The sequence below is a fragment of the Hemicordylus capensis genome, chromosome 4 (genome assembly GCF_027244095.1).
Source record: "Hemicordylus capensis ecotype Gifberg chromosome 4, rHemCap1.1.pri, whole genome shotgun sequence".
Classification (NCBI taxonomy): Eukaryota; Metazoa; Chordata; class Lepidosauria; order Squamata; family Cordylidae; genus Hemicordylus; species Hemicordylus capensis.
In genome coordinates, this window is record NC_069660.1 from 67908571 (window position 1) to 67934826 (window position 26256).

The 26256-nt window shown below is 44.6% G+C and overlaps 1 protein-coding gene across 6 annotated transcripts in view; it reads right to left on the reverse strand.

Moving 5' to 3' along the window:
* TMCC2 (transmembrane and coiled-coil domain family 2) overlaps positions 1-26256 on the reverse strand; it is a 145752-nt gene that overhangs the window by 110828 nt on the left and 8668 nt on the right. Inside the window, exon 1 of one of the 6 annotated variants that reach the window (XM_053246989.1) lies at positions 4568-4821. The exons of 4 other annotated variants lie outside the window; for them this stretch is intronic. The gene's annotated coding sequence lies outside the window, so the exon portion shown is untranslated. Of the gene's footprint in view, positions 1-4477; positions 4822-26256 lie in introns of those variants that run through there. One more of the 6 variants, XM_053246988.1, reaches the window with a different exon arrangement.

The following is a 26256-nucleotide window of genomic DNA, read 5'->3' on the forward strand; positions in this document are numbered from 1 at the left end:
CTCCCTTAAGACCAGCACTATACATACATACAGGTATGGGTAGACCTAGACCCAGTTCCACACTATGGCATTCAAAAGGCATATCACAGCAGCCTAGGATGCCTCCACTCAGTTGGGCTCCTCTTCTATAGCAAAGGTTTGTCCTGGCAAACAGACCAGAGCTGCTTGGCTCTGTTCCACTTGCCAGGCACTTGATCCAATTTGAGCTGCAGCACACATGTCACTGATGGCACCACTGCAACTCTACAGAAACACCGCATTTGTGCAGCAATTGTGTTCGAAGTGTTTCACATTAACATACTGCAACATGTTGTTGTAACCCTTACAACAACCCTGTAAGGTAAGTATTATTATTGCCATATTGCAGCTGGCCCTGAGAAACAGTGGCTTGCCGAAGGCCACCTAGTGAGTTCATGACAGAGGTGAGATTCAAACTAGGAACTTCATGGTCTCTTAGCCATCACACTACAGCAGCTTTCAGCTATTCCTAAGAGAAAACTCAGGATAGCCGGAGGATGAAAATTAGGAGGAACAATGCCTCTTGTAGGATCATCTAAAATACACAAAGCACTCATCACACAGAATGGGGAGCAAGAGTATTTAAGGCCAATGATTAGTCACATCAGATAGTGACCTAAATACAGATTATCTAGAGCACCATATTATTGCGCCTTAAGACTTTAATCAACAGAGAATGTCGACTACAGAATGTTATCACCCAAGAATCCAGGGTATGTTGGTTTCTATTGAAGCAGCATTTCTCAATGCCCCCTGCTAAACTCCTTACTTTCTGGGCCCCCAACTCAGTACCAATATTCTATCCTACAGATGAGTGCGCAGAGATCCTTGCACACGACTTAGCAAGTACTTCCTGTTGAATCTTGACTACTGAATGCAGACTCCACACAGGCATCGGTCACTTAACTGGTCTACTAACAGAGTTGTACACAGCTCCTTGGAAGGGCTCTTAACACACGTCTGCCCAGAATTTTTCCAGGGAGAGGGAGAGGGAGAGGGAGAAGGAGAGAGAGTTTGGGTTGTGCCAGGGGTGCAGCTATAATTGTGTGGATGGGTTCAAAGAACCTGGGGCCCCCAGCTCCTTAGGCCCCTCCTTCATTATCTCCCTCACTCCGAGGGACTGCCGGGGAGAGGGGTGAACATGGGCTCCCGCTCCCCTAGCTATGCCCCTGGGTTGTGCAGTACTAAAGGAGGCAGTGCACAGTTAATTCACTGTGCCTGAATATAATACAGTGCATATGTAGCCTGCTGCTGCAGGTTGGGGGCACGAATAGAATAGAATTGCAGGGGTGGGGAACCTTGGCACTCCAGCTGTTGTTGAACTACAACTCCCATCATCCCCAGCCACAATAATTGTGGCTGGGGATGATGGGAGTTGTAGTTCAACAACAGCTGGAGTGCCAAGGTTCCCCACCCCTGGAACAGGGTATCTCTGAAACCTCCTAAGGGACTCCCTCACACAAAGGGAGAAGCAGCTATTTTCCCCATACTCAAGAAGGTTCAACAAGAACAAGCCCTTGCTAACTTGGCAAAGAGGCACCTATTAACGTGGTGATTCTCTTTATTTCACAGGGGGAGAGTAACTAGCCCTATCCAACCCCAGCACAGTACTTCCAGTGACTGTTGCTGGTGTCTGTCTTATGTTTCTTTTAGATTATGAACCCTTTGGGGACAGGGAGCCATCTTATTTATTTATTATTTCTATGTACAAACTGCCCTGAGCCATTTTTGGAAGGGCAGTATAGAAATCGAATAATAATAATAATAATAATAATAATAATAATAATAATAATAATAATAATAATAATAATAATAATAATAATAACAACAACAGCAACAGCAACAACAATAATTCTCTGCTTGGGTAGTGCATTTACCCAATTGTGTCCTGGCTACTGGTATAGAGGAGGTTCCATCTCTCTCAAGATCCTAACTAGCTTTTAGATCTTTGCACCTCACCTTTCAAGGGTTTTGTGGCCCTCAGCTGCCCCACAGTTTGAGAACCATTCAATGCACTCAAGTATCAGGGTAGGGACAGGAGCATCAATTTGCCTTGCACCAGAGTAACTGTCAAACGTATCTCAGGGTCCGTGTCACATCAGCGTGCCACAGTTTAACCAAAAGCAAAAAACATTTATTCTGCAGCCATTACTTTGCATGAACTAGCCTCGAGTCACATAAGTCCTAGTAGTATCCAAATCACTACCTCAGTCTTTCTTCTCAATAAAAGCTAGAAATACGTAATTCACTGGCCACAAAGGTTGCACTGCTGAAGGACAAACATGCTCAGCTTCCCTCATTATTATTAAGAATATTTACATACTGCTTTTCAACAAGAAAAAGTTGCCAAAATGGTTTGCATGCCCAATTAAAATTTTGTTTCATGGATTCTTACCTGGGGAAAGTGTTACAAAAACTACTGTGCTGAATTGCTGCTTTGGGCAATTGTGACTTAAAGTTTATTCTATTTATAGAGTCTCTATGGAAACAGAGTGTATGTTAGGTAGATCAGAACTACAAAACCCACAGATTTCTCCCATCATGGCACAGAATTGATTTAGATTCTTCATTTGCCCTTTAAAAAGACTCCTGGGAACAGAAATGCCTGGTTCCCACATTTTAAAAATAACCAAAAACACACACACGCACACACATAAAGGAGGCTGGGGACGAGGAAGGAAAAATAGGTTATTCTGGCAGCAACATACCATGGCTCACTTTATCTCAATATTTCCATTAGAAAACAGGGACAGATGACAAATGACATAACAAGGCCTTGAAATGTTACCAAAGCAGGCAAATTTGTACTAGTTAAACATTTTGATCTAAGAGTACTTCCAAAGAACATAAGAGTCCTGCCCAGTCAGCCCCAAAGGTCCATCAAATCTAGCGTCCTGTTTCCCAGAGTCGTCAGACAGATGCTTCCAGGAAACTCGAAAACAAAGCTTGAAAGTGACAGTCGTCCTACTATTGCCCCTCAGGAACTACTATTTAGGGACATGCTGCCTCTGAACCTTGGAGGTATCACTGAACAATCATTGCTAATTGCTACTGATAGACTCATCTTCCATGAATCTAATTTCTAGGGTTCTGAGTGCACGTCAAAAAGCACCTTGGGTCTCACTCACTGCATACCTCACTAAGATGAATGGAAGATTAGCACAACAACGTGGTGCATAATTAATCTAAGGAATTAATTATCTGCAATGGGATGTGGTGATGGCCATCAGCTTGGATGGCTTTAAAAGGGGCTTAGACAAATTCACTGGCCAGAAGTCTTGATGGCTTGTGGCTACGAGCTACCTCCAGGTTCAGAGGTAGGATGCCTCTGAATCCAGTTGCAGGGGAGCAACAGCAGGAGAAGAGATCTTCTTTCATCTCCTGCTTTAGGGCTTCTCAGAGGCTTCTGGTGGGCCACTGAGGAAAACAGGATGTTGGACTAAATAGGCCTTAGGCTTGATCCAGCATGCCTCCTCTTATGTGGATCAGGAATGCAATTAATAAAATTAATCTTGATATGATAAATTTCATCTTCAGGATTTTTTCTCCCTCAAAGAAACAGAAAAATCCTTGTAACAGGAACAGTTACATTGACCTGCCAATCTCATACAAGTGACTCAACAACTGCCTTCAAACCAGAAGAGGAAAAAAGTGACTCATTTTGACTCATTTTCCATAACTTTCAAAATGAACGTGTTAAGTAAATAGTATGTGCAACTTACAGATAAAGAGCCCTAAACCTTTTCACTTTGGATAATCTAATTTATCACTTTGGATAACCAACTGACCCAATTCAAAACAAAGTAATTCAAACAGATTGTAATGTGCATGCATACTTCTTCTTTTCAAAAATGAAAGCAGGTTTTTGTTTGGCTTTGGGTCCACTGAGGCCCAACACTCATGACACTTGACATGATAAAGTTACCATGAGATGATTTTACAACAGTTTCAAAGACAATGCCATTATTGTCTCTTATGCAGCAACAGCTGATACTTCTTATATTGAAGCAGAGCACTCATAATAAGAATTTGCCCCTGCATGGTACGTACTCTCACTGCAGGGCATGCAAAGAAAGTATTAGCCACATTGATCTAACATGGTGAAAAAAATCACCTCCCCATATTTGATGTATTCAGGGGCACAGAGAGCTCACTGGTGACTGTGGGACAGGTTTTTATCAACGGCCCTGTCAGGAACCTACCTTGATGCCCCTCTCAAGATCAGGGAGGTAATTTGTTTAATGATTTTTATATCAATTGTATCACCATGTTCACGAATTTTAATAAGTTATAACTTTCTTTTCGCTACCACTATATGATTGTCTATTACCCTGCTCTCAATAAATAACCTCTTGGTCATATAAACTCGCAAGCACAGGATAGGCATATACGTGTAGTGCATCAAAAAAGAAACAAAGCTTAAAGTCTAAGAACCAATAAGAATAAGTTTATTATTTACAAAAGATGGAAGGATCTCTGGAAAGCAGGGCACATAAACTTCACTACAATGTTGCCAAATAAATCAGCTGCTAGACTCAACACAGTGTACCTTGACCTTCTTTCTAAATATATATCTTAAGTATGAGGTAGAGTTTTCTGTTCCCCAGTCCTACTCAGTACCTCACCAACTACTAACTCACTCTCCAACTGTCACCAACTGACTCTCAGTCAAACCCTCCTCCCAACATTCCTTGTGTGACTGTTATGGCAGCTCTTGCCCTCTCTCCAGCACTTTGCATGTACATTTCTTCACAGACCCCCCCCCTTGTTGGTTTGTGTACATGTGCCAGCACATGCCCATGCCAGCCATGTCCCCTGCGTATGATGCAGAGAAAGGATGCACTCAACCTGAATGGTGCATGAACCAAGAGGAAAGGAGAGCTGGTCTTGTGGTAGCAAGCATGACTTCTCCCCTTAGCTAAGCAGAGTCCACCCTGGTTGCATTTGAATGGGAGACCACATGTGAGCCCTGTAAGATATTCCCCTCAGCAGAAGGTTTCAAGTTCCCTCTCTGGCTTCTCCAAGATAGGGCTGAGAGAGATTCCTGCCTGCAACCTTGGAGAAGCTGCTGCCAGTCTGTATAGACAATACTGAGCTAGATGGACCAATGGTCTGACTCAGTATATGGCAGCTTCCTATGTTCCAAGCTCCAACTGGTAGCAGCAGAAAGGCAGCCTGCCTGTCTTGCCACTAGTGGCTACAGCCATGGGGAGAGTGGAGGTGAAGAAGCACATGGCATCCCCCACCCAGTGGCGTAACTAGGGAAAATGGCACCCAGGGAAGGACTGAAATTGCGCCCCCCCGCCGCACCCCCCCGCCACCCCCCCAACATACATCTGACTGACACACATGTTTCAGAAAACTTTTAAAAATTTAAAAAATTACAAAAATTACCAATATCATACATGTGGTCAAGCTCCTATCTACCACTTCAGATTTATTTTTTAAAACTATCCAAATTGTGGGGCTATCATTAATTTGTTTGGATAGCTCAGGTTAAAATGCTGGAAAATGACAAATTTCAGTATGCTGGGGCTCATGAAATCCCCAAATATTATGCGGAGTTGTACTTGGAAAAACTAAAAGAAGTGCCTGTCTAATTCTCTGCTATGCATTGTAGCATCACGATTACATAAGTTTTAAAAATAAATTGAGAATTTGACTTTTCCCAGATACTCTGAAAATAATTAAATGATATGCAGAGTAAACTGTGCCACTGCTTGGAATATATTCTAGTATTTCAGAAAGACAGTAAAAATGAGAGAAAGAGCAAGAAACTCCCAGTGGGCCTTAATACTAAGGATTTCACATTGATTCAAAGACAAACTGACCATTAATAGCCATATTATTAAGACATCACATTTAACTCACTTATCACAAGAAGCAAAGTAAGAGCAAATGGATACAATCTTAGCTCATAAACTTCAGCTCAGTATTCACAAGCCCTTATTCTCTGTACATAGTGCCAATCTGAATATGTGTACAGTGGCATATTATATTAATTTTTTTTAAAAAATTACCTGTAGCCCCTTCGGGGGACATCTTAAAGGCTGTGGGGGGTCTGCAAAGCTCCCCCCTCCTCCCACTGGCCTCTAGGGCCTCACAGGCACCATTTGAGCATGTGCGGTGGTCATTTTTTAAAAAAAATTTTTTTAATGGCCGCTGAAAACAAAACGGCCACTGGGCATGCTCAAATGGCCTCTGCGAGGCATGGCATGCCCTAGGGCCTCACAGAGGCCATTTGAGCATGCCCAGTGGCCATTTTGTTTTTGGTGGCCATTTTTTTAATTATTTAATTTTAAGAAATTGCGCCCCCCCTTCAAGTGGCGCCCGGGGCACATGCCCCCCTGCCCCCCTATAGATACGCCCCTGCCCCCACCCCACTGAGGTTTGGGGGGAAATGGAGGTTGAGCCTCTGGCAGTCCCCTGAAGTGCTCAGGGTGGCAGCGGCCTGAAGACACTCATCCCCCCGTGTTCCATGGTAGCCATGTGCCTGAATGCATTGTCACATCAAGAGTTTAAATAATCCCATATTAGGATCTTATATTCAAAATACCACTAGCTGGCATCCACACTAACAAATTGCTTGTGTGAGCATGTTGTGCTAGCTGGACGGGCTAAGACTGAAATTTGTGTTGCGCTAGTGTAGCAGTTGTGCAACAAGATGGCACACCTTCTGCTGTGAAGCCTCTTTGTCATTTGTTTTCAAATAAACTTTTATAGGAACATAGGAAGCTGCCTTATACTGAGACAGACCATTGATCCATCAAGCTCAGTATTGTCTACACAGACTGGTAGTGGATTCTCCAAGGTTTCAGGCAGGAGTCTTTCCCATCCCTACCTGGATCTTCTGCATGCAAGCAGCTGCTCGCTCAGCTAAGGCCCCATCCCCTAAGGGGAATATCTTACAGCAAACAGTGCTTACATGTAGACATCCATCCAAATACAAACCAAGGTGAGCCCTGTTTAGCAAGGAGGACAATTCATGCTCGCTACTGCAAGATCAGCTCTCCACAAGAGCATAACTTTGACCATTGCCAGGACATGCAGTTACATTAGGACCTTGCACTATCACAACTTTGTTCATTGTGGATGAAAGTACTTCATTAGTTTGAGTATGGAGGTCATTCACACAACTTAAAACTGGGTAGGACAAGTGTCCTACCCAGTTTTCAGAGCTGTGTGTGCTCCCAATTTTCCGTTGTATGGGAGCAAACAACTAGGCAAGAAAAGGGAGAAGTGACTGTGTGGAACCAAGATAGGAGGAAAAGCTGGGTAGGACAAAGTTTACTCCTACCTTGGTCGAAAGCTGGGTAGAACAGCACTGGGAAAGCAGCCCTACGCAGTCTTTCCTCCTATGCTGATTCCACACAATGGTTTCTCCTTGTTAGAACCCACCTCAAGGAGCCATCTGAGCCCAACAAACTTGGGGTCCCTGAGATTGAGGAAGACTCAGGGGACAAAGGTTGGGGGGCAACCACATCAACAATAGATCCCACAGCCCCCATGGAACAGGCTTCAGGGTAAGGCCTGATTCCAGGAACATCTCAGGACTCACCTACTCTCTCCTCAACCACAGACTCACTGAGCCCCACAGCTGTCACTGAGGAAGGGGATATTGAGGAGCTGCCCTTCCCAACCCAGGCTAGCCCCTCAGGGGAAACTCCTTGCTCCATCACCACCACCACCATCTCCCCAAGCCCAGCCAGAACCAGGGAGTCAGCCACAGGCCCTCAGACTTGCCAGGACCCCAGAGGCGTAACTATAATAGCAATAGCAATAGCACTTACATTTATATACCGCTCTATAGCCGGAGCTCTCTAAGCGGTTTACAATGATTTAGCATATTGCCCCCAACATTCTGGGTACTCATTTTACCGACCTCGGAAGGATGGAAGGCTGAGTCAACCTTGAGCCCCTGGTCAGGATCGAACTTGTAACCTTCTGGTTACAGGGCGGCAGTTTAACCACTGCGCCACCAGGGCAAGGTAAAGAGACAGTTATCTGGGGGTCCACTGCCTTTGGGGGGCCCAGAGGCAAGTCACACGACTGACTCCCCCAGTCACACACCCACCCAGGCTTCCTTCAGTTGTATTCATCCTCTGAAATTAATGTGAATGTTAAGACCTGGAGCTACCAGAACAGCATGTCTTTCTCTAGTATCAGTAAATGACTTGCATCGCCATACACACACACACACACACACACACACACACACACACACACACACACACACATATATACACATACACACACACACACACACACACACACACATATATATATATATATATATGAAACTATGCTTTTTGTTACCATTATTCAGCCTCATTTAAGATTTCTTTACTTCATGAGCTGAACTTCAGTGAGGGGGACCATTTTAAAATCTTGTCTCTGGGCCCACTCCAACCTTGCTATGCCCCTGCAGGACCATCAATCTGATTCCCAAGCACACCATCACACCCATGCCCACAAGGCCCTCAACCAGCAATACAGAAGAGCCCACCTCACAGCCATAAAGCTGGAAATTATGAGTTTTCCTTGAGACAGCAGCTAGATTCCTTGTAAGATCTGTTTGAATCTAGTCTCCAGGAAAAGGATGTGCCTCTTTCCTGAAGCATTTCAGCCACTTCCTCCCCTGACCAGATGCTAGCAACAACTGCTTGATTAGGATCTTGTCTGCTGAGCTTCTTTGCCAGCTGGGGGTTAGAACTTCTGTCTTTGCTTGGCCAAGACTTTCCCACTTTCTTTCCTGCTCCTTTGCTGATGCATCGTAGTGATGTGCATTCCCCCGAACCGGTCCGGATGGGCACGGGGAGGGGTGCGGCTTTAAGGGCAGGGGGTAGTACTTCCCCCCCCCCCGCCGCTCTTCCCCCTCTGGCGCTGTGATATTTGCAAAAGTTTCTGGGGCGGCAGCATTCCTCCCTACCGCCCCTGGCCCCGTCATTAGCCGGCTAGAGCTCAAATACGCTCCACGCATGCACCCGTTGTGGCGCACGTGCGCACTCGCCGCCACCGCACGCGCGCTCCACAGACATCACGTCTGCGGAGCGCGCGCGCCGCGGTGGCAAGTACACACGCGCGCCACAACGGGCGCATGCGTGGAGCGTATTTTAGCTCTAGCCGGCTAACGACGGGGCCAGGGGCGGTAGGGAGGAATGCTGCCGCCCCAGAAACTTTTGCAAATATCACAGCGCCGGAGGGGGAAGAGCGGCGGGGGGGGGGAGTACTACCCCCCACCCTTAAAGCTACAATCCCCCTCCGTGCCAAGCTGCCGGACCGACTCGGAACCAGACTGCTTCGAAGGCCTCCAGAATGGCCTCCGAACCGGTTCGGGCACACCCCAGATGCATTGCTTTGGACTTGGACTCTTGACCTCAGACTGTCACTTGGGTGTCTGTGGAACTTTCACCTGTGTCATTGACCTGTAATCCATGCCTGCTACCTGGTGAGTTCTCTGGTGCTATTCACAACACTCCTTGTTGTTTGCTCCCACACAACCAAAACTTGGGAGCACACGCAGCTCCCAAACCTGGGTAGAACATTTGTCCTATCCAGTTTTTGGTTGTATGAATGACGTCATGGTCTTTCAGTAACTCTTATGACATTATCTGAAGAAGAGAAAGCATTCAACTTTTTTTTACTTGCAAAAAGGGGAGTCTTCAATGAAAAGATTAACTCAGATCCTGCTGGCTAATATTACTTGACGATGATAATGTCAATGCTGTGAGTAATTAACTATTAGTTAATACTGAAACTAACTGTGACTATGTCCCAACAGAACAAGTTAGTTGTGATTAACTCTTCGTGGTGTCTTCAGTGGGCATTAGTCATTACTAAATTTAGCTTGGTTGGGGTCATGGTGTAGCAGGAGCAAAATGTAAAGCCTCAACCTTATGACTAATACTTATATACTGCTTTTCAACAGAAGTTCCCAAAGTGGTTTATATAGATATAAATAAAATGGCTCCCTGTCCACAAAGGGCTCACAGTCTAAAAAAGAAGGAAAAAGAGACAACAGTCACTGGAGGGATGCTGTGCTGGGGATGGATAGGGCCAGTTGTTTTCCCCCTGCCAAATAAAGGGAATCACCACTTTTAAAAGGTGCCTCTTTGCTTGGTTAGTTTTATTATGTCACTGCTTAGATAACATTCTCCAAGGTCACATGGCAGAATGTGTGTTTTCTACCTGAGGGATATATAGAGATGTCATTATTCAAGGCATGCCTAAGACAAAAGAGAGGGTTATTACCATTTTCATGTTTATGAACCATCTAACATTTAGATCTCCAGGTGGTGTACAACTATTTTAAATTACAACAAATAAAACAATTAAAAATTACAGTTTAATTAAAATTCTATTAAATCAATTAAATGCAATTAAAACAACTTCAACACTTAGTAAAAAGCCGGATGAAATAGGTGCATCATAAGGTTTGTTTGTTTGTTTGTTTTTAAAGTCAGACAGATGTAAAAGTTCTTATATTGACAGGGAGTCTTCAGGCCTGGCCTTAGAGCAGGGCAACCAGGGTGGTAGCCATGGGCCCCGCATTTTGAGAGGCCCTACTATGCCAGTGAACGGCAGGCAGCCTTGCAGACTGCCCACACGCTCAGATCCTGGCAGCAGAGTGTGTGGCAGCCGTTGCGGCTGCCCGCCGCCACCATGTGTGTTTGCCTGGGGGAGGGGGAAAGCAAGCCCTAAACCCCCTGTGCCTGATGCAGAAGGTGCGACTCCACTCTGAAACGGGTCCGCACGCTCTGTTTCAGAGCAAATACCAGCAGTGCTGTATTCACAGTGTGGCCAGGAGCTGGATGGCATTTGCTCTGAAACAGGGAATGTAACCCCGTTTCAGAGCAAGGCCACGCCCCCTGCTGCATCTGATGTCAGATGCAGGGGGCGAGCCCCTTCACCCCGCACCCCACAAGAGACGGTGCTGGCAGTTTTGCACAAGTGGAAACTGGCTGGCATAGAGTAATAACTAATTAAAACTATAACACACAATTAAGATTTAAGATTAAGTTGTACTGTAGAAGAGAACACATTGCATACACACATGTATGCATACACACATCTCTGACCTGTGTTTACAAACACTGTTTAAGGACATTGTCATGTTGGTCCCTTTTGCTCCAATTATAACACACATTCAGGAGATCTGATTTAACTGTAGCCTACTTAAACACAACCAAATACTCTTATATGCATGCAAATCTCTCATTTATGTTTACAAAAGTATGATTTGACTAAGGATTAACTGCTTAAAAAGCAAAAAAAAATCCTCCAAAAGTCTTGTAGCACCGATTTAGTCTGGCACCACCTTTCTTACACTTAAGCCCACTTCATCAGATGCCATGATCTCTAATCCATGAAATGTATGCCACAATAAGTGTGTCACTGATTAGACACTTGTTTTTGCTGCAACGGACTAATACAAGTACTCCTCTGGATTTTATTAAGACCTTGCCCAGACACTCCCCTCCCCAATATTATTTCTGCAGATGAGCTCACCTGTGTGCTAGTACGCAGGTGAGGGCATCTGCAGAGATATTCCTGTGGGGGAAGGGTGCTTGGGGCACAGTCTATTAATTGTAACTACAGAACACTGGCCTATCTCTGTACCATTGACTCACCTGTAATGGTGCTAAAGAGACAAAGGCCTCAAGGGGATAAGTAGTTTACAGTTGTCACTGTATAGGTAGTTTACGGCATTACAAAATATTACACACTTCAGAACTTGGTAGCAACAAACAGTAATTTGTCCATTTAACAACTGACAGACAGATTCAAGCCATGCTCCTAAAGCAACATTTCACACCTAGTACATAGAATCTAGTCACTCTAAGTGGCGCCGCGGGGAAATGCTTGACTAACAAGCAGAAAGTTTCCGGTTCGAATCCCCACTGGTACTATATTGGGCAGCAGTGATATAGGAAGGTGCTGAAAGGCATCATCTCATACTGTGTGGGAGGAGGCAATGGTAAACTCATCCTGTATTCTACCAAAGAAAACCACAGGGCTCTGTGGACGCGAGGAGTCGAAATTGACTTGATGGCACACTTTACTTTACCCTTATATAGAATCTATTATCTGTGTTGGCTTTGGAAAGCTAGGCATCATGTCTTAAGCTGATCAGGACTACTTTATGTATGACAGGCCTGTACAACATAAGGTCTGAGGGCCAGATCAACATAAGGTCTGAGGGCCTTTTTTGCTGGCCCACAATAGGAATATCCTGCAGTAACTGTAGGAGCCATGAAGAAATTGTCTGCTTGAGACCAGATGTCCTCTGCCCCTTTGCCAGAGCCCACTGACACCATTCCTCTTTTCCCCAATCTTTCCCAGAGACTCCAAGTGCCCCCTCACTTTCATTTGAGCCAGCGTGGTGTAGTGGTTAGAGTGCTGGACTAGGACCGGGGAGATCCGAGTTCAAATCCCCATTCAGCCATGATACTAGCTGGGTGACTCTGGGCCAGTCATTTCTCTCTCAGCCTAACCTACTTCACAGGGTTGTTGTAAGGAGAAACTCAAGTATGTAGTATACCGCTCTGGGCTCCTTGGAGGAAGAGCAGGATATAAATGTAAAATAATAATAATTAATAATTTTTAATAATTTTAATATTATAATGTGCTAAAAATTGACCTCAGCCTTCTCACAATGGCTGGTTCTGGCTCACCGGGGCATTTGAGTTGTGCATCTCTGATGTATATATAAGAGAAAAGTTTATTTAGAATGTTCAGTACATTTAGAACGGGGGCGGGGGGCACCACATCTTAGCCACCCACCCCTTACAGATACCCATGAATGCAGGATACTGACCTACCATTTTGTTTTTTTCTAAAATGGAAAAACAGGAAGAAGGAAAAATGGTTTACAGTTTCTTTATTTAAGCAGCCACAGCCAGTAAGGATGGAACCTGGATGTCTGGGTAACAGGTTTGTTCAAGAATTGTGTTCTACAAACAGCTGCAGAGGTGTATCTAGGGAAAACAGCGCCTAGGGCAAGGACTGAAATTGCGCCCCCTGTCCAAGCATCTGACACCCATCTTTCAAATAACTTTACCATAATATCAGCTTAAAAATACAAGTCAGGCTCGTTAATCTTTTAAAATTTCAAAAACTATTTAGCAGTGGATGTAGCCAGACCAAAAAATGCTGGAAAACTACAAATTTCAGTATGCTGGGGCTCATGAAATACCCAAATACTATGTGGAGGTGTACTTGGAAAACTAGAAGTGCCTGTCTAATTCTCTACTATGCATTGTAGCATCACTATTACATAAGTTTTAAAAATCAATGGAGAATTTGACTTTTCCCAGATACTCTGAAAATAATAAGGATATGCAGAGTAAACTGTGTCACTGCTTGGAATATATTCTAGTCTTTCAGAAAGACAGTTAAAATGAGAGAAAGAGAGCAAGAAACTCCCAGTGGGCCTTAATATTAAGGATTTCACACTGATTCAAAGACAAACTCACCATTAATAGCCATATTAGCAAGACATCACATTTAACTCACTTATCACAAGAAGCAAAGTAAGAGCAAATGAATAGAATCCTAGCTCATAAGCATCAGCTCAGTATTCACAAGCCCTGGTTCTCTGTACACAGTGTCAATCTGAATATGTGTACAGTGTCTTATATTATATTAATTTAAAAAAAAATTTAACCTGTAGCCCCTTTGGGGGGCTTCCTAAAATCTGTGGGGGGGGGGGGGTTGCAAAGGTTCCCCCTCACCCCGCTGTCCTCTAGGGCCTCACAGGTACCATTTTAGCATGTGCGGTGGCCAATTTTAAAAATAATCTTTTTTTTTTTTAAAGGCCACTGAAAACAAAATGGCCACCACGCATGCTCAAATGGCCTCTGCAAGGCCTGGCATGACCTAGGGCCTCACAGAGGCCATTTGAGCATGCATGGTGGCCATTTTGTTTTTGGCAGCCATTTTTTAATTTTTTTTAATTTTACAAAATGGCACCCCCCTTCAAGTGGCACCCGTTGCATGTGCCCTGCCTGCCCTACCCTAGATACGCCCCTGAACAGCTGGTATCTTGTATTGGATAAAAACAGGAGGAGACATGCAAAATACAAGATAATATTTTCTATACTGCCAAAGTATAGATCTGGAAACTCATAAACCAAATCCAGATGACATTTCAAAAGGTACTATTAAAACCATCTTATCGAGGCTGGCATGAAGTAAATTCAAATGGCAGCTTTTTTGGAAACAACTTGCATATATCAATTATTTCTGGGCTGGTTTTTTATCAGAGGACTAGTACTGCTGGAATTCAGGATTCCATCAATCCATACAAACTACTGGCTAAGGCAGTTCCCAGGATGACTACAAAACATATTAGGTCTTTGCTCCAAAAGCCACAATGGCATTTATTTCACTTGGAAGGTCATTCAGATTGTAATCCAGCACCACCAGCATTAAGCTGAAACAGAAACCATCAGAAACAGAAGTTGCCAGCTTGAGGAACCCTCCGAGGACTGATTCATGCAGGCCAACAGTTTGCAAAATCTATAAGCAGTAGGGCAGAGCAGCAAATCTCAAAATCAGTCTCCCCATCAACACATGAAGAATGTTGTTGGATAGCACTAATAGATTTATGCACATGTAGGTGAACACATGATATGCTTCCAGGGACAGTCTCAAAAACCTTTATACAGAAACGCAGGAAGCTACCTTATACAGAGTCAGACCATTGTCCCATCTAGCTCAGTATTGCTGACACTGACTGGCAGTGGCTCTCCAAGGTTTCAGGCAGCTTTACCTGGAGAGAATAGGGATTGATCCTTGGATCTTCTGCATGAAGAAGAGATGCTCTACCACTAAGCTATGGCCTCACCCATGCTACAGCCTTTGCATCTGTTTTCTTCCACTACTTGTATTCCATGCAGGGCTGTAAACTGACAGGTTCCCAGAGCTATGATGTCCTCCCAGACTCCATGGTGACTTTATCCACACAGGTAGCAGCTACCTAGTAAAAGCTTCCAGGTCAAGGTTGAGCTTGAGTAGGACAGCAGTCACCTTTGCTATTATCTCTAGCCCTTTTCCTTCCTGCTGCAAGATTTGCCTCAGGCTCCAGCCCCAAGGACTCGGGCCTCCTGCTCTCCATCATGCTAGCTCTCTAGGCTCTCAAAGACTGGATTTAATCAAAGATTCACACATGATATTCACAATGCAGTGGGGAGAACACTTGTGCTCCATATTTCTTCCCATATCCCACAGCCCATCCTCCTGCTAAGCTGATAATTCTAAATGCCAATCTGAATTGCAAGGAAATAAATCATCAAATGCCAAGAATATAAAGAACCCTGCTGTTTGAGAAGGAGGAATATGTCTCTGACTACACGTAGCAAAATGATGGCACACAGCATATTTCTATAAAATAGTATGGTGTCAGGAGCATGACAGGCTTCTCTCGAAGAGGATCATACCCCAACCAAGATCCCCAGCCAGTGTTCCCTCTAACAGGGATTCCCAGATGTGTTGACTACAACTCTCAGAATCTCCAGCTGCAATAGGTTTTGCTTGGGAGTCAAACATCATCTGGGATGGGAGTCAAAATCATCTGGGAATCCCTGTTACAGGAAACACTGCCCCCAGCCCCCTGCATCTAATACTCTGAGCAGCCAGAGGTCATTGAACCCTGTGCCTTCTCCAGAGAAACCCTAGAACTCTAGAGATCCAGTGCCCTGCAGCAAGACTCCATCTCTGGAACACCCTCCATCACTTCCAGGAGCAGAGGCAATGACAAAATGCTCCAGAAGCAGAGGCGAAGTGTTAACTTGGTTGCTTGATGCCTCCCTACCAATGACGTACTTAGGAGGAGGAGGAAGCCAGCTCAGGCACCTGCCTTGGGTCAGTGCTGGCCTGAGCTCCAGGAAGGGGTGGAGCTCCTGGCACCTATACAGTGCCTCCATTCAGACTCTGCCCTGGCTGGTTCAACACCTCTCTCACTGAACTCTTGGCTCTCCTGCCTTGCCCTGCTGGACCCAAGCATGGAAATCGTATCATGAGCTGGTTTTGCCCACAGCTCCTTACATCAGTGGATACTCTAACCCCTACCAACTGGGCAAAGAGATGCCTTTTAAAGTGGTGGTTCTTTTAGCAGGAGTAGAGGAAACATACCAGCACTGTGTCCCTCCAATGGCTGTCGCTAGTGTCTCCCTTGTGCTTCTTTTTAGATTATAAAATCCCTTTGGGACAGGGAACAATCTTATTTCTTAATTTAATTTTACATATTTTTATACTGCCCAAAACTTACGTCTCTGGGCGGTTTACAAGAAGATAAAAACATTAAAACATTAGTTAAAAAAAACAACAAGAAATTTAAAACACAATAATTAAAAAAAACCCCACAATATTCTAAAACAACATAAAAACAATCAAAATAGTATCAGTTAAAAGCCGGGGTGAACAGATGCATCTTTAAAGACTTTTTTAAAATTGTCAGAGATGAGGAGGCTCTTATTTCACTAGGGAGCGCATTCCAAAGCCTCGGGGCAGCAACGGAGAAGGCCCATCCTTGAGTAGCCACCAGACGAGCCGGTGGCAAATGCAGACAGACCTCTCCTGATGATCTCAATGGGCGGTGGGGTTCATGACAAAGAAGACGCTCTCTTAAATACGCAGGGCCCAAGCTGTTCAGGGCTTTATAGGTTATAACGAACACCTTGTATTTTGTCCGGAAACATATCAGCAGCCAGTGTAACTTCTTCAATACAGGAGTTATATGGTCTCTCCTAGGTGATCCAGAGACCGGCCTGGCTGCCGCATTCTGAACCAACTGTAGTTTCCGGACTACATACAAGGGCAGCCCCACATAGAGCGCATTACAGTAATCCAGTCTGGAGGTTATCAGCAGATGTACCACTGTCTTGAGGTCATCTATCTCAAGAAATGGACTCAGCTGGCGTATCAGGCAAAGCTGATAGAAGGCACCTCTGGCCACTGCCTCAACTTTGGACACCAGGGAGAGACTTGGATCCAGAAGCACCCCCAGACTGCATACCTGTTCCTTCTGGGGAAGTGTGACCCCAACCAGAACAGGCAGATCAAAATCATCTCCCGAGTTTTGACCCCACACAATGGATTCAGTCTCAGTTTGTTATCCCTCATCCAGCCCATTACTGACTCCAGACAGGCATTTAGGGAGGTTATGCCCTCTCCCGATGATGCTGACATGGAGAAATTGATTTGGGTGTCATCAGCATACTGATAACACCCTGCACCAAATCTCCTGATGATATCTCCCAGTGGTTTCATGTAGATGTTAAACAACATCGGAGACAAAACAGAGCCCTGAGAGACACCATACAAAAGTTCAGATTTTGAAGAACAACTTTTTCCAAGGGACACCTTCTGGAACCTGCCTGAGAGGTAGGAGAGGAACCACTGCAGAGCAGTGCCTCTCACTCCCAAGCCCCTCAGACACTCCAGAAAGATACTATGGTTGATAGTATCAAAAGCTGCCGAGAGGTCCAAAAGGACCAACAGAGTCACACTTCCTCTGTCAATTCCCAGTTGGAGATCATCCATCAGGCTGACCAAGGCAGTCTCTACCCCATAGCCAGCTCGGAAGCCAGTTTGAAATGGGTCTAGATAATCAGTTTCCTCCAAAACTGTCTGGAGCTGGGAGGCCACCACCCTCTCAATTACCTTGCCCAACCACGGAAGGTTGGAGACAGGCCTGTAGTTTCTCAGCTCTGAGGGATCCAAGGTAGGCTTCTTCAGAAGCAGTCTAATAATTGCCTCCTTAAGATTAGGAGGCATCCTATCTTCCCTCAGAGATGCTTCTTTTTCTAGGTAAAATGATTGGGGAATCTGCTTTTTTTGCCTACTTTCCAGTAGGCTTATGAGATCACCCTGCATTCAAGGTGTGTGTGTGTGTGTGTGTGTGTGTGTGTGTGTGTGTGTGTGTGTGTCCGTCCCCACCCCCATCAACTTTGCAATGCCTGGACCAATATGAACCAATGTGGGTACAGCTGTAGGGACATCTCAATGGTGTAGTTCGTGATGATGTCATCTACCCCAATTCAAGATGGCAGACACAAATGTTTGAGGTGCAAGTAGGAACCAATTTGGACCGAATTTGGTACAGGTGTAGGGACACCTCAAACACATAGTTTGTGATGTCATCCATCCCAATCCAAGATGGTGGATGTATGAACATTTGAGGCACAAGTAGGCTAATTTGTGAACTGCATAACTGATTTAGACCAAATTTAGTCCAGGTGTAGGGACAGTACAAGGAAAGCAGGCAAATTAGTTCTTACCTGAACTGGTTTGTTGTTGAAAAGTAGTATAAAAAACTTCTAACATTAATATAGCCTTGTGCCAAGTAGAAGCTTTAAAGCTCCTTTGGTTTGTGGCTGGAGATGATGGGAGTTGCAGTGTAACAGCTGGAGTGCAAAAGCTTGTCTACCCCTGTTTAAGAGGCAAATGGGTGGAACCGTCTAGTGCACCATTGTTTTAACTGACTGATTTAAAGTATTAACATCCCACCCAAACAGGGCTCAAGAAATCCACTAGTCTACCTGTGTGTGATGAGTGAAAAATGATCCTGACCCTCAACAAGTAAAAATGCTTTGTCTGGCTGGTAAACAAAGCCAACATTTATTGACCCCTGCACCCAAAGCGGCACACCACTGCAGCTCTTGTGGCACAACTCTCGTGCGGGAACAACTGCCGGAAGAAATAAGATTGGGCTGCCTAGTTCTCATATCTAGCAAGCGTAAATTGTTATAAAGGGCACGCTCCTGAACGCTATATAATAATGGCAACCGAGGAATGAAATTAATACTTAGTAGAAGTTATGCAGTAGAAGTTATGCAGCACAACTCCCTGTGCTGCAGTCTGTAACTGCCTGTGCGAGAAGGGACCAAATCCATTGTAACAAGCCTGACAGTGGCTGATAAATGATTTCACAGGGCGGTCACTAATCATGCCGTTCCAGGGACCAAGCTGGTACCACTCATGCTGCTTGACAGCAAATATATTCAGGTAACCATGGGGGCCTTGGCTCACCTTGACAAGGACCTTCTGAGACTGAAAAGCAACAGATTACTCTCCCTCAGGGCATACATTTTAAGCATATTATGCAGGAGCTCTGACACTGGACATTCTAATCTTCATGGATAAAGAAGGGCAGAGTGTCACATCCACCCACTCCAGTGATTCCACACGGCAAGACATTAATGGCTCCTGACAGAAGTAGATTCCTAACCTTTACAGAAGTTAAACTCTGAAACAGTCTTTAGAATGGTCGCAGAGCAGAGGCAAAGTCATTCAGTGCTTTTAAAACCGAGCTGAATATAGTAGTGATAGTAATTTCCATTTGTGACCTATTGGGAAGGATTTTCCTTTGCTATCCCCCAGGTTCAGAGGAGGCTGGGAAATTTGTTCACACGTTTGTGCCATTTCTGTGAACTGGACTGCTGCTAATTAATATAATTTGCATTATTGTAATGAACATGGCAGATGCTGAATTGCAGATGGTGGACACATTGCATTTCTACAATCTTCTATTTTAAAATCGCACCACTCAAATGTAAAAAAAGAAAGAAAAAGGTGTTTATTTCTGGAATGTCTTGATACATGCACTTAGAAATTCTGGAAGTAGAAACCATTTGAATTTGGTTTCTTTTTTGTCAACTTCAAATCCTTCAGGTTTTTACTTCCATATTTTCAATTTGTATTGCTGCAATATGAGAACCAGAGACTTGCTTTCCAAATGGAAGCTGGGATTCTCTGGATCCCAGAATCAGCCTGTGGGGCAAAACAAAATTAGTGGCTCACATTCTGCACAGAATTAGTAGGGCAGCACAGAGCAGTGTGGCTGAAAAAACACTGCCTAGAGTGTAGTCGAGCAGGCAAACATCTGGAAGGAGGGGGGAAGCTATTTTTGCTGCTCTCTCCAAAAGGACTTTTTAGCTTCAGAAATATGTCCCTGAATGCTGCATGACCTTCAGGAACATATTCCTAAAGCCAAAAAATCCTTTTGTGGGGAGGAGAAAGCAGTGAAAACCTCTCTCTCTCTCTCTCTCTCTCTCTCTCTCTCTCTCTCTCTCTCTCTCATACACACACACCACCTCTGCACAGAATATGAGCCAGCATAAACGTGCAGAATTCTGAGAGCCACCAAGGATCCTAGCAATGGTCAAATTGAATCTATCCTCATTTACCCCTTGTGGATGAAGTTATTTTCCTCCTGATCAGATAATTTAGGAGAACGTCTTCTTCGCCATCAGCTCCACCACCTGTTAAGATCATCTGGAGAGGTTCATCTGCAGTTGCCGCCAACTTGGTTGGTGGCTACTCAGGAATGGGCCTTCTCCGTTGCTGCCCCTGGACTTTGGAATGCACTCCCTGTTGAAAAAAGAGCCCCCCCATCTCTGGCAACTTTTAAAAAGGCACTGAAGACACATTTATTAACCCAGGCTTTTAATTAGATTTATAGTTCTAAATTTTTTAATACTAGGTTTTAAATATGTTTAATTTTAAGTGATTTTAATTAATTGATTTGATGTTTTAAATGATTTTAATTGTAAACTACCCAGAGACGCAAGTTTTGGGGGGTATAGAAATATTTTAAATAAATAATGTGGGGATCAAGGGCTTCCCCCATATAGTGCAGTGCATGGCATGTCTCCCTTGAACTACTGGGAACAGGCTTAATCAATGGATTCCTTGAACATCAAGTATATCTGGTATACCATTTTAATTTGCTAAGTATTTCAAAACTTTTATAATAGTAATATCTCTTCCCACTCTGATTCAGAATTATTTTGGGTAAAACAATTTGCTAGACCCTGTCACACTCAAGATAATGTCATTGAGAGCACAGTGGGACCTAGAGGATACTCCTTCCTCAAACTACATTGCAATTCCTATTACCCCTAATGTCCTCCAGCTTTGCCCTTTCTAAAACTTGACAGGTGGCATTCAAGGCTGTCAGAATCATAGGAAATTTTAGTTCTCATAGTTCCTGCCATCTCCACTAGCGTAATTGGGAACCATGGGAACTACTCTTCCTATAGTTCCTAATGGTGCTGGACACTACCGCACATGCTTGAGGCAGCATCTAGGACCTAAAAGAGGCCCTGCCATAAACCCTACCTGCTGTCACCAGAAATTTAAGATGTGGTAATGGGGAAGAGGGCGGGGGCATTCAAGTTAGGTTGGTCTGCCCTTAGAGGCTTATGGATCTAATGGATTCCTGACAGTTCTGGGGGATCTTCCTGCTGAGTGTGTGGACAAGCCTGTTGACACCCTGGTCTCCCTCTAGTATGAGGAGATGGGTCAGGTGACTGGCACGGTCGCTCCTAGGGGTCCTCTCCCAACCCACGGAGTCCAAGCAACTCCCTGGTATACAAGTGAGTTGTGAACAATGAAGTCGCCTGGTAGATGATTTGAGCATTGTTGGTGGAAAAATCAGAATGAATGTGTCTGAACACAGGTGAGAGCCCATATTAAGGCCTATTCTATGCTGGTGATGGCGAAGAAATCTTACTTTTCCACCACCATCATGTCTGCTCAGTGTTATTCAGCATTGTTTGGGCCGGCATAGATATATATTAAATAAAATAAATCAGCAAAGCTTTTTAAAGTGGTTTGGGGCCTCCTATGTGAGGGCCCCAAAGACCATCAAACAGAACTGTCAGCAGCCCGCTGTGATGAATTTACATTATATTTTGTGGATAAAATCACTCGTATCCATTCTGACTTGTAAGGTTTTTGCACACCTGAATTGGATGTTAATATACCATCCAAAGGCAAAGTATGCCGTCAAGTCGATTTCGACTCCTGGCGCCCACAGAGCCCTGTGGTCTGGTCTTGCTATATTGGATGGTTTTCAGCCTGAGGAGGTGGACAGGCTGCTTGGAAGGCTGAGGCCTATCACGTACATGCTCAAACCTCGTCCTTCATGGGTGGTGAATGCATCTCTGAAGCAAGGGGTGGTGTGCCTCAGCTGAAAGAGGCAGTCGTTGGGGCCCCTCCTTGGACCTAGATTATTTAAATCACTTTCAACCAGTTTCTAACCGCCCCTTCTTGGGAAAGGTGTTGGAGAGCGTGGTGGCTCTTCAGCTCCAGGCAGCCCTGGATGAATCTAATTACTTAGAACCTTTCCAGTCTCGCTTCTGGCCTAGATACAGGACAGAAACTGCCTTGGTTGCCCTGGTGGATAACCTACGCTGGGAGACAGAGCGAGTGTGACTGTGTTGATTCTCCTGGACCTCTCAGCGGCTTTCAATACCATCGACCATGGTATCCTTCGGGGTCATCTCTCAGAGTTGGGACTTGGGGTCACGGTTATATGGTGGCTCCGCTCCTATCTGGAGGGTCGTACTCAGAAGGTATGACCCTGAATACCTGGGGGATGTCTGCTCCACCTTTTGGGGTGCCACAGGGATCTATTCTGTCCCCTATGCTGTTTAACATCTACATGAAAACTCTGGGTCAGTATTTTATATTTTAGCTTTTGTTGTGTTAAGTCTTGGGTAAGATTGGTCGATAACGTGTCTGGGTTTGTCTGGAGATGGGGAGACAGGGCATAACCATTGATTATGGGGTGGCTATGCCAGTGGTGGTGGGGAATAAAAGAAGTAACGTTGGCAAGTCATCAGGCCTACAGGGGAAGGGAAATCAGAAATCTACCAGCTGTTTCCTGTTCTGCCAGTTCTTTGACCTCAGGGAGTAGAGCCAACCACCCACAGAGCTTGAGCTTGCTCCTTTGTAATGCCAAGTCAGTCCAGAATAAATCAGAAATCATCCTGATTATGGATGAAGGGACCAACCTGGCATGTATTACAGACACCTGGTTGGGGGAGCCTGGGCCCCAGTCTGGTCCCTGCTTCTCCTTCTAGGGTACTCTGAGGAGCAGGTATGGGGACACAGGTGGGGATGTGGAGTGGCTGTGGTCTATAACAGGGATTCTCAATGTTGGGTCCTCAGATGTTATTGGATTTCAACTCCCATAATTCCCAACCAAAGGCCACTGGGGCAGAAGATTATGGGAGATGAAGTCCAATAACATCTGGAGACCCAACGTTGAAAACCCCTGGTCTATAAGAACATCTCTCTTACCATGGTCCCTGTCTGACCATATCAAATGTGTGTAGTTAACTCCTCTTATGTGGAGCTCAGCTAGATCAGTTTGTTTGTGACTCCTGAGGATATGGAAAAGCTGCTTGGAACTATGCGGCCTATAACTGGTTCTCTTGACCCTTGTCCAACATGGCTTATACTATCTGGCGGGGTGTGTGTGTGGAGAAGGCCTGATAGGTATTCTTCTCTGCTTCTCTGAGAGAGGACAGGATGCCTTCTTGCCTTAAGGAGGCAATCAGACCTCTTCTGAAGAAGCCTGCATTGGACCCCTCAAAGATAAGCAACTATAGGCTTTCCATGGCTAGCCAAGGTAATTGAGAAGGTAGTGGCCGCCCAGCTCCAGGCAGTATTAGAGAAAACTAATTATCTAGACTCATTTCAAACTGGCTTTCAGGTGTCTGTGGGGTGGAGACTCCCTTGTTTGGCCTGATGGATGATCTCCAATTGGGAATTGACAGAGAGCGTGTGACTCTGTTAGTCCTTTCGGATCTCTCGGCAGCTTTTGATACTATCGACTATAGTATCCTTCTGGAGAGCCTGAAGGGGTTGGAGGCACTGCTTTGCAGTGGCTCCACTCCTATCTCTCAGGCACATTCCAGATGGTGTTGCTTGGAGACTGTTTTTCTTCAAAATCTGAACTTTTATATGGTGTCCCCCAGGGCTCCATATTGTCTCCAATGCTTTTTAACATCTACATGAAACCGCTGAGAGAGATCATCAGGAGATTGGTTGTAGAGCATTATCAGTATGCTGATGATATCCAAATCTATTTCTCAATGTCAACATCATCAGGAGAAGGCATAACACACACACCCGCCCCGCAAAGCCTGCCTAGAGGCGGTGATGGGATAACAAACTGAGGCTGAATCCAGGTAAGATGGAGGTACTTATTGTTCAGGAGCAGAACTTGGGAGACAATTTTGATCTGCCGGTTCTGGATGGGATCACATGCCCCTAGAACAACAAATATTTATATACCACTTTTCAACAAAAGCTTCCAAAGCAGTTTACATAGAGAATGAATGAATAAATAAATAAATAAATAAATAAGATCCCTGTACCCGACCAGCTCACAATCTAAAAAGAAACATAAGATAGACCCCAGAAACAGCCACTGGAGGGGTACTGTGCTGGGGGTAGATGTGGTCAGTTGCTCTTCCCTTGCTAAATAAAGAGAATCACCATGCCTTTAGTGCCTCTTTGCCCAGTTAGCAGGAACAGGTACACAGTCTGGGGGTGCTTCTGGATCCAAACCACTGTCTAGTGTGCCAGGTTTAGGTGGTGGCCAGAAGTGCTTTCTATCAGCTTTGGCTGTTACACCAGCTGTGTCCATTTCTTGAGATGAATGACCTCAGAACAGTGGTACATATGCTGGTAAGCTCCAGATTTGACTACTGCAATGCACTGTGTGGGGCTGCCTTTGTACAAAGTCTGGAAACACAGTGGTACAGAATGCGGCAGCCAGGTTGGTCTCTGGGCCATCTTTAAGAGACCATATAAATCCTACACTAAAAGAGCTACACTGGCTCCCAAGAAGTTTACGGGCAAAATGCACAGTGCTGATTATAACCTATAAAGCCCTAAACAGCTTAGGCACCTGGGTATTTAAGAGAATGTCTTCTTCACCATGATCCCCACCACCCATTGAAATCATCAGGAGAGATTCTTCTGTCATTGCCACTGGCTCATCTGGTGGCTACACAGGGACAGGCCTTCTCTGTTGCTGCCCCAAGACTATGGGATGCGCTCCCTGCTGAAATAAGAGCCTCCCCATCTTTGACAACTTATTAAATGTCTCTAAAGTCTTCACCCAAGCTTTTTAAAACTTTAGTTTAAAGTGTTCTAAGTGGTTTTCATTTTAATCTGTTATGTTGTTGTGAACCGCCCAAAGACTGAAGTTTGGGGTGGCCTACAAAGATTAAAAATAAAATAACTTAATGCAAATAAAAATAAAATAACTTAATGCAGATAAGATGCAAGTGCTCTGGGTTGGTAAAACTGATCATCCAAGCAGTGAGGAAAATCTGGTCTTGAATGGGGTCACACTCCGCCGAAAGACAAATGTCCGCAGTTTCGTGATGCTCCTGGACTCAATGCTGTCCTTGGTAGCACAGCAGTGTGCTGAGGTGCTTTATACCAGCTATGGCTTGTATGACAGCTGCAACCCTGCTAGGAAGGCAGCCTTGACCTCAGTCACCCATGCTTTGGTGCCGTCCAGATTGAATTACTACAATGCACTCCATGTGGGGCTGCTCTTGAAGATGGTTCAGAAGCTTCAGCTGGTCCAGCACGCTGCTGCAAGGGTGCTCATGAGCCAAGTTGCTTCATGAGTGTTACACCCATCCTGCGACAGCTTCATTGACTACTGATACACTTCTGGGCAAGGTTCAAAGGTTTAAGACCATGCTCTACATGGCTTGGGGCTGGGATACCTGTCAGACCGCATTCACCCATATGAACCTGCCGGGCCCACCAATCAGCATCATGGCCCTGCCACTGAGTTGGTGGGGGCTAGAGGCAGCCTTTTCTGTTGCAGCCCCTCTGCATCGGCATGCCCTCTCTGAAGAGCTTTGCCATGCTCCCTCCCTTGGTGGTGTTTTTTTTTTTTAAAGAAAACAATTAAACACATCTTTTTAAAGAGGCTTACTAATGTTTCATCTGCTGTTTATATATGGTAGATTTTTAAATTTTTCGTTCTTAGTTTTTAGCTTTCTATTAACTTTGAAACTTAAAATTTGTAACTTTAAATGTGGTTATATCCTGGTCTTACATTTTTTAAAACTTCATTAATGTTGTGAGCCGCCCCGAGCTGAAGGGGCATGGTATAAATATCTTAAATAACAACAACAAAATAAAAACATTCTTCATCCCCAAGGCTTCAGTAGGCCATAAATGCCTGAATGATCTGCAGCAAGGAGGACTGGACTTCAGTCTGTATCTATTACAATTATATCTTTTCTTATGAAATTAACAGATCAAATACATCTTATTATTATTATTATTATTATTATTATTATTATTATTATTATTATTAACATTTATATCCCGCTCTTCCTCCAAGGAGCCCAGAGCGGTGTACTACATACTTGAGTTTCTCTTTCACAACAACCCTGTGAAGTAGGTTAG